General features: G+C 40.9%; 1 pseudogene; it reads left to right on the plus strand.

Annotated features, from left to right (window-relative positions):
- The first annotated feature begins 8,351 nt into the window (after positions 1 to 8,351).
- LOC116464254 (isopentenyl-diphosphate Delta-isomerase 1-like) lies at positions 8,352 to 9,063 on the plus strand (annotated as a pseudogene).
- The last annotated feature ends 436 nt before the right edge of the window (positions 9,064 to 9,499 follow it).

Raw genomic sequence — 9,499 nt, forward strand, 5'->3', positions numbered from 1 at the left:
CAGAAATCACCCGTCTTCTGTGTCGCTGGGGCTGGGAGCTGGAGACCAGAGCTGTTCCTATTCGGCCATCTTGGCTCCACCTCCGGGCCACTTGTTTTTCAAAGCACACAACTGGGAAGAGATTGTTTTTGAGTCAATAAAAAAGTCACTCACTCCAAAGCTACTTCAGGCTGAGAGCAGGTATGTGTGCATGGCACCTCTGACCTGGGAGCTTGCCTTTGGCTTCACAGCCATCTTGATGCTCAGGCTCCCTACTGGCTCTACATTTGCCTGTCTGCTCTCCAGGAGATGCATTTGAAATCTCAGCGTTTTTGTCATCCACTGAGTGCAGAAAGTCAGTCTTGGCATTATTGCCCATCAGCAACTTGTGGTCACTGGCCAGGAAGTTCTCAATCTCATGGTGATGCAGAAACTTGTACTGGAGGATTAGGGCTTTCCATTAGTCACTGTTCTGAGGAAGTGATTATTTATTCTACAGAAAACCTATTCTTTTCAGGATGTGCCAGCTTACATGGCTCAACCCAGACAGGCTGCCAAGAGCTGGGAGCACCAGTGCATGACTGCTGCTCTTCTAACTTCTTCTCCAGCAGAGCACAAATAATGCTCTCCACGCTGCTGAGGCCTCATCACTCTCACCTCAGCACTTCTAGATATCATAAATCCATCCTCATCCTGGGATGTAGGCCTGGAGTCAGGGAGGAGAAGTCTAGGGAGAGAGAACTCAACACCTCTTCTTTAACACTCCAGGACCAATGTGGAGCTGGGATTCTGGGCAAACACATCCTTCCACTCTGCTGCACAGCCCTGGCTGAGATCTGTTGGCCTCCCAGGCATTTGAAAGCCAGATTCATCTTTTTGCTTGTTTTCCCGGAGACATCAGCAGATTTTGTGTCCTCATATTTGTCAAAGTATCAAGACCCTGGGGTTGGCGATATTTGCAAAACAAGGGAGGGACCCAGGAGCCTCAGCAACCATGACTGGACACATCTGATGGCAACTGACTCACTTCCTATAACACAGCCACCCTCATCCGTGGCCTTGTCCTCAAAGTGCCCGCTCTGCTCTCTGGGAGTCTCAGCCTGGCTGCAATTCAGAAGTAACTGCTTGAATCTGTCCACGGCCTTTGCCATGATCAGACCACCAACATCTGGGAAAATCTGGGAGTATATTTTCTAGGGACAGGCACAGGGACAGATCCAGGACACTTGAGAGTTTAAATAGTGGCTGTTTGGACACTCAGGATGTTCAGAAATGTTTGGTGCTGCCTCTTAAGAAGGCATGGAAGGAGAGAGGTGCAGTCATAAACCTACATTGACTGCATTTCTCTAAGTGAGCCATGCACAGTTTATGCACCTTCCTCAAAACCCTTTTAGATGGCTGTTGCTTTCTGGAATTTATCTATATGGTGGTGAAATTAACATGAATTGACTTTGATGTCTAGTTTTGATATTTAGTCCAAAGTGAGGGAATAGGTAAAAGAACAGATTCTAGAGAAAAAATGCTTGAGTCCTAGTTCTGAATGGTGTTCCTTAGCCCTGCTAAGCCTCAGTTTTCTCATGTATAAAATGGGTATAAGAGTATATCATATGGCCTCACAGGACTGCTGGATTAACAGCATTAACACATGTGAGGGAGATTAAAAATGGCCACACCTCCATCCCTTCCTATGTCATCCACGTCTTTGCAATGTGGTTCTGCAGCTCCTCCCATCGAGAGGCGGAGTCTCTTCCTTGAGTCTGAGCTGGCCCTGTGATGTTCTGGCTGATAGAACTGGGTGGAAGTAGCATCCTGCAGGAGGCCATGCATTCTTTCACCTCCCCTCTTGGGACCCCATTGCCACCCTGTAAACACAATGAAGCCAGGCTGCTGGGTGATGAGAGACAAGTGGCCCAGTTGCCCTATGACCCCTGCCATCCGATGGTTAATGACGAGAGATCTGAGTGAAGCTCTCTGAGACCAGCCAGCTTCAGCCATGCCACCCTCCAGATGACCACAGATAAAAGTACAAGCCCAGCCAAGATCAGCCAAGTGGAACCATATCCGCCCAGAGATTCATGAGGAATAATAAATGGTTCTTGGTTTAAGTCAAGCTCAGGCTACTCTACGAAATACCGTAGACTGAGTGGATTCGTCAACACACAGTTATTTTCCATAGCTACAAAGGCTGGGAAGTCCAAGTTCATGGTGCCAGCAGGTTCTGTCCTTGGTGACGGTGCACTTCCTAGCTTGCAGGTGGGTGCCTTCTCACTGTGTCCTCACACAGCATAGAGGCTGCACTTTCTTCCTCTTCTTATAAGGGCACTAATCCTGTCGTTGGGGCTTCACCCTCATAACCTCATTTAAACCTAATCACCTCCCAGAGGCCCCACCTCCTAATACCATTGCATTGGGAAGGAGGGCTTCAGCATGTGAATTTGGTGGTAGGATGCACAATCATTTCGTTCATAAAAGGCATTAAGTTCTATAGTCATTTGCTAACTGACAAACAAACCCTAACTGATATCACATGTAAAGCCTTCAATGGGCATATATTAAGCGCTCAAAAAATATGAGCCATTATTATTGTCAAACATAGCAAGTTAAAAAGACAGATTCCCTTCCAATGTACAAACCTGAAATCTGTAGAATCAAGAATGGCCTTGTCTTCCCACACCTTATAGTTATAAAGAAGAGGTCACATTATTTTTAAAAATAAGCAGCTTCAACAAATGTCTTCAATTCATTAATTATAAAGAGTTTCAACTGTGGCAAGTCTTTTGTGCCATCTCCTTTCATATGGAAGATACAGTGGCTGAAAATGGACTGGTGGGGGAGAGAGAGTTAGTGAACAATAGGAACCCCAGCTCCTGAGCTCACCCCAGGTGAGTGATTAGAGATGGCTTATTTTCAAATGCATTTCCACAGTAGGGGGTCATAGAATCCCAGAATTCTGTAGCCAACAAAGACTCCAGAGTCCCTGCCCTAGCAGAGCAGTTTACTGACATGTGCCATCTCTTCCTAGGTAGGTTTGCTGTTAGCTGCTGTGAGCAGGAATACTGTCTTTAACTTAGCATTCCCTATTTCTCTAAGAATATATATTACTGTAATTCTGTCTTCAGTTTGATGTTGATACACAACTGTTCCAACAAATTAATGTTCCCATCTTTGGTTGACTCATTTGGCCAGAAAGCAAGTTCACAGATTTTCCACGCCATCCCTCCAAAGAAAAAACATAAGTGTGTGATTGTGTTTTCAAGCTAACGAGCATTAAAAAATTCATGCTTGGAGGCTCTCCAGCCCAAGGTAAATGAGTGGATATAAATACACACTTCAGTAGTGTGTCAGAAAATACAGATTGTCAACTAAATAGACATTCTCTTTTTACCTTCTTTTTTTAATCAACATAACCCAATTTTGTCTGGGGCAGCAACATTCCTATTACAAAAAAAAAACCCCTCTCAGGCTCTTTTGCAGCCAGGTATATTCTATGACACTGTTCACAACAAGTCTGGTAAAACCACTGAGGTTGAGTGACTCTCTTGAATGCAATAGAACCCAACTGTAACTGTCATGAACAAGGGGGACACTTGTCTCTATGTAGACAACTCAACTAAACTGTAAGACGCTGTGACACAAGGAAATGCCAAAGTGTTACATAAAGCACTGTAATGTGCCACCACAAACAACAAAACATATCTAGAAGTTGAGAGGGAAACGTGTGTTTGTGTGTGTGTGTGTGTGCGTGTGTGTGTGTGCTGGGGAGGCGGGGGGAACATTGTTAACAGTATTGTGTTCCTTGAAGTCCAAGCCATAGTGTCCATACTAATTCATGGTTGTTTCTAAAGCTCAAGTCTTATGAGAAAAGTACACCCAGAACCCTGAACTTAAATAAATGTCTTTACTCATCGGAAGGTCAACCCAATTTTATGGGCCAAATTGAAATTGACTCCAACCTTCCTTTTGCTTTGGGGCCATGGAGTCTGCATGTCTCCCATAGCCCATTCGTTCATTAAACATTTGTTGAGCACTTACACTGGGCCTGGCCCTGGAATACCAGAGTAAGTTACATTTAGAAAACTAAATTCCATGTCACAAATGAGTAGGGCTAGCTTGGACTGGGGCATTTGGAATATTCATGTGCCAAGCATAAGATTTTTGGTTTGTGACATGCGGTGGTGACGGTGATGGGAATCAACTGCTGTGTAGGAGCAGCTGTAATTTGAACCAGAGTATTTTGTTCTGGGTCAGGTGCATCAATAACTTGTAAAATAATCTACATTTCCAAAGTCACTTTAATCCACTCTTAGTCTTCACTTTTATGAATTCTGAACTCCTAAATGTGTCTAGGGTTTGGATCCAAAGATAAATAGTTTCCATTTCTATCCCTGGTTAGAAACAACACACAAATGGAAAAGTTGGGTTCAAAGGCACATTAATCACTCATTACAAGAGATGCCAATAGGTGGCCTGATCTTCACACCACTTCTCCATTTCACAGGAAATCTGGCAACACTTAATCATCAGTGGGCACTTATTAATCACTTTCCTCTGTATATTTTATAACAGTATTTGTCACTATAGTGATTCCCTGAAAACCGAGCTGGTAAGCCAGCAGGGACGCCTTCCTCCTTTGAGCAGGCTAAAATTAACTGCTCATTATGAAGTGCCACAGGAAAGCTACTAATGTGTCTTGTCCAGGAACAGTCACTTAAATCTATCACTGCTTAATGATGTGAGCTATGAAGTCTCTGTGTTCAACACTCATACGCTACCCTTCCCTAAGAGACTGGATGATCTGAGCTCCCCACTCCAGAAACTTAGCCACTGTTTGCAGCAGCATTTAGGTTCACTTTTAAGTAATTGCTGCTAAGCAAATTTACACTTGTCTGCCGTGGCCGTTCTTAGGTAATTCAATGCAAGTGTCCTAGAATAACCCAATATAAAATAAGCTAGTCGAAAGTAAGTGATTCCTACTTCAAGGGAACATTAACACCCACAGCACTGTAAGCAACCAGAAAGGAATGCAAAGTCCTCTCTGGAAGTGGACATTATTGGATCATGATTATGAATTTGCATACAAAGTCTCAGACTTTCTGCTTTCCACTTGCTGTTTATGCTACTTGGCAAACATTTGAAAGCTGAGACAGGACTTCTGGGAAGATGAAGTAGGTGTGTTCTTCCTCTCTCCTCCCACCAAGTACAACTAAGAACGCTGGACATTACGTGTAAAACACTGAATGGTGCAGAGAAGAAGCCAGGCTGGCTAGAGACCTGAGGAACATGATATGGATTTCCTGTGTTTTCTTTTTGTCTCATATATCCCAGACTTGAAGCTGAAGAAGCTGGCAACCAGGAAGCGCCAACAGGAAGAGGCATTAAAAAGCCCTAACAAAAGCTGATCCTCCCTAGGCAAGGGACCAGGAAAGAGGTAGCCTATCAGGACAGAAAACTTTCACAAGATAACCTCCCTGCCCCAGCCAAACACCATGGAAATAACGATGATCCCACTCTCATACCATGTCAACAAAGGCCAGGTTGGGAGCCTAGATTCCCACTCTCTCTGGGCTATAAGGGGGTGCCCCTCCACTCCGCCCCCTACCCCACCAGGGTGGTGTCAGTGGACACCACATGAGGAGGCTGGACTTGCACTCCCACTCAGCACCAATGAAGTGCCCCTCCCTCTGCCAGCTGTGGTGGTGTCAGAGAGGCCTAGAGGAGAGTCAGGAATGTCACTGTAGCCCACTGCAATGAGGCCATCCCTGCCAGGGTATCAGGGGAGGCCTCCTGAGGAATGGTCCTCTTCTTCATAACCAGGGACATATCGATGGAACTCCCAACACCCCCACCTAGAGCAGTGAGGAGACACCACCATTGTCAATGGAGACTGAATGGAAAACCTAGGCTTCTATCCAACCTCGAGGTAATGAGGCAGCACCCCACCCCCATCCCCAGCAGTGTCAGAGGAAGCTCACTAAAATCAAAGGTTTAAATAAGATCTTGAGTCTCATGACATAATACTTAAGTGTTTGGGTTTCTATCTAAAATCACACATTATAACAAGGAAAAGGAAGATCTTAAATTGAATGATGAAAGAAAATCACTGCATGCCTACACTGAGATGACACAGATGTTAGAATTATCTGACAAAAATTTTTAAGCAGCCAAGATAAAAATACTTTGATCAGCAGATACAAACATGCTTGAAACCAATGAAAACATGGTCTTAGCAAAGAAACAGAAAGTCCTCATAAGAAATAGAAGAGAAAACTAAATAAAAATTTTAGAACTGAAAAATATAACCAAAATAAAAAACTCAATGGATAGTCTCAACAGCAGAATGGAAGGGACAGAGGAAAGAATCAGTGAAGAGGAGGACAAAATAGTAGAATGTACCCAATCTGAATAACCTAGAAACCAGACTGAAAGAAATAGAAATCAGATTCTCAGAAACCTGTGGGACTGCAACAGAACCTCTAACATTTGTGTCAACAGAGTCTCAGAAGGAGAGGAGAAAGTGGACACGCCTGAAAAGTGCCCAAAGGAATGATGGCTGAAAACTTTGTAAATTTAACAAAAGACAAGCCTTCAGATTAAAGAAGCAAAGTGAATCCAAAATAGAAGAAACCCAAAGGAATCAAGTCATAATTTAAAACATCATAATTAAACTTCCAAAAACTAAGACAAAGCAAAGCAAATTTCTCAAAAAATTCAAAATCCAAAGAAAAACAATACCTCATTTATAAGGGGAAAACAATTGAAGTGAAAGATTTCTCATTGGTAGCCATGGAGGCCAGAGGAATGGCACAATGATTCAAGTGCTGAAAGAAGAGGATTGTTAGACTAAAAATCTACATCCAGTGAAAATATCCTTGAGGAATAAAAGGAAATTCAAAAGATCCTCAAATGAAGGAAAACCAAGAGGATTTGTTACCAACAGGACTACCCTAAAAGAATGGCTACAAGTTCTCTCAACAGAAAGGAAAGAATAAAAGAAGAAATCTTGGTACATCAGGAAGGAGGAAAAAACACAGTAAGTGAGAATATGGGTAAACACAACAGACTTTCCTTCTCTTAAGTCTTCTAAGTTCTTTCTAAGTTCCTTCTAAGAAAGAAAAACAGAGAACAAACAGAAACCGAAATATAAAACATACTTAACTCCTAACTTATAAATACACTAACCACAATAGTCTAAACATATCCTAACTATATGTTGTTTATAAGGAACTCATTTCAAACGTAATGCTATAGCCAGGTGGAAGGTAAAAAGATGGAAGAACATATATTATGCAAATATTAATCAAAGGAATGGAGGAGTGGCTACATTAATATCTGATAAAGCAGGCTGAAGAGTAAAAAGAAAAAGAAAAAATTCCAGAGACTGAGAGGGACATTACATAATAATAAAAAGTCAATCCATCAGAAGGCATAGTAATCCTAAATGTGTATGCGCCAAACAACAAAGCCACAAAATATGTGAAGCAAAAACTGACAGAACTGAAAGAAATTAACTAATCCATAATTATAGTTGAAGACTTCAATGTCTGTCCTTCAACAATTTTTAGGACAACTAGGCAGAAGATCAGCAAAGATACAGAATAAATCAACAACACTACAGCTTCTAATCAACATTTATGGAATACTTCCCCTAACAAGCAGAATGTACTCTTTTTTTTCAGAGATCCAGAGAAAATACAGCAAGATAGACCACATTCTGTGTCATTTTTAAAAATCTCAACAAAATTTAAACGAATTGAAGTCATTCTCTGACCACATAGAAACAAACCAGAAATCAAAAATGAGAAAATATCCAAACATATGGAAACTAAAAACTCTCTGAAACACCTCTGAAAATCCATGGATCAAAGAGGACGTCTCAAGAGAAACAAAAAAATACACTGAAGTCAGTGAAAATGAAAATACAGCATATTAAAATTTGTGGGAAACAGCTAAAGTCATGCTGGAAGGGAAATGTATACCACTAAGTGTATACATTAGAAAAGAGGAAAGTTTCAAATTAATAATTTAATTTCCCACCCCAAGAACCTAGAAAAAGAACAAAATTAACTAAAGCAAGCAGAAGGAAGGAAATATATTACAGTAAGAGCAGGAATCAATGATACTGAAAAAAGAAAAATAAGAAAGAATGTCAGGTTTTTTAAAATTTAGTACTTTGAAAAGATCAATAAACTTGGCAAACCTCTAGCAAAATTGACAAACGATTAAGGGAGAAAACCCAAAACATCAATATCGGGAAGGAAACTGGAGATATCACTCTCCTCGCAGACATCCAAAGGGTAAGAGGCCGATGTATGCAGAGGACAGAATCCAAAAAGGCACACACCTGGGCTGCCTGGTGTTCAAGCTGGAGGCTGCTCAGTGTTCTAGGACAAATCTGACACTTTGTAACAATGCTTGAAATAAATACCAGCCATCTCTATGAGCAACAGGTTCAGCTCTTGGCAGACACGTGTAACCTTATTGATGAAAATGACAATAAAATTGGGGCTGAGACCAAGAAGAGTTGTCACCTGAATGAGAACACTGAAAGAGGATTATTGCATTGGACTTTCAGTGTCTTCTTATTCAACACCGAAAATAAGCTCCTGCTAGGGGAAAGCTCAAATGCTAAGATTTCCTTTCCGGGTTGCTTTACCAATACTTGTTGTTGTCATCCATTAGGTTATTCAGGCAAGCTTGAGGAAAGTGATGATTTTGAAGTAAGGCAAGCAGTGCAGAAGCATCTGAAAGCTGAGTTAGGAATCCCCATGGAAGCAGTTCCTCCAGAAGAAATTAATTATTTAACATGAATTCACTATGAAGCTCAGTCTGATGGTATCTGGGGTGAACATGAAATTGATTACATTTTATTTGTGAGGAAGAATGTCACTTTGAGTCTAGATCCCAATGAGATTAAAAGCTATCTCAAAGGAAGAACTAGAAGAACTTCTGAAAACAGCAGCTACTTGTAAAATTAAGAGAACACCGTGGTTTCAAATTATTGTAGAGGCTTTTCTTATTAAACGGTGGGATAACTTAAATCATTTGAATCAGTTTGTTTACCACAAGAAAATACATAGAATGTGAATGTAGAGATGAATGATTACTGAAAAAATTCTCTACTTGGTAAATTTAAAATGATTGTTTTGTTTTAAATCTGGTTCCCTATTAGGGGAACTCTCATATGATACACCGACACTTTACAACTTGTGTGGAAAAAAGAATTAACTTACAACTTTGTATTACACACCCAGGATATATGCTCTGTTTGTAGAAGATGTTTATGAGGGAGGTTATTGTAAAATGAGAGAGAGCAAATAAAACTGAATTTAACCTGTTCAAAAAAAAGGATAATAAGGGAATACAATAAACAATTCTATACACATAAATCTGACAAATTAGATGATATGAAGCAATTCCTTGAAAAACTCAAACTACTACAATACTAAATAATTATTTCAAAGATCATTGTGTTGACCCTAAAACTATTAAGACAATTGAATTCATAATTAACAATCTCCCA

Source organism: Hylobates moloch, unplaced genomic scaffold, assembly GCF_009828535.3.
Source record: "Hylobates moloch isolate HMO894 unplaced genomic scaffold, HMol_V3 SCAFFOLD_338, whole genome shotgun sequence".
NCBI lineage: Eukaryota > Metazoa > Chordata > Mammalia > Primates > Hylobatidae > Hylobates > Hylobates moloch.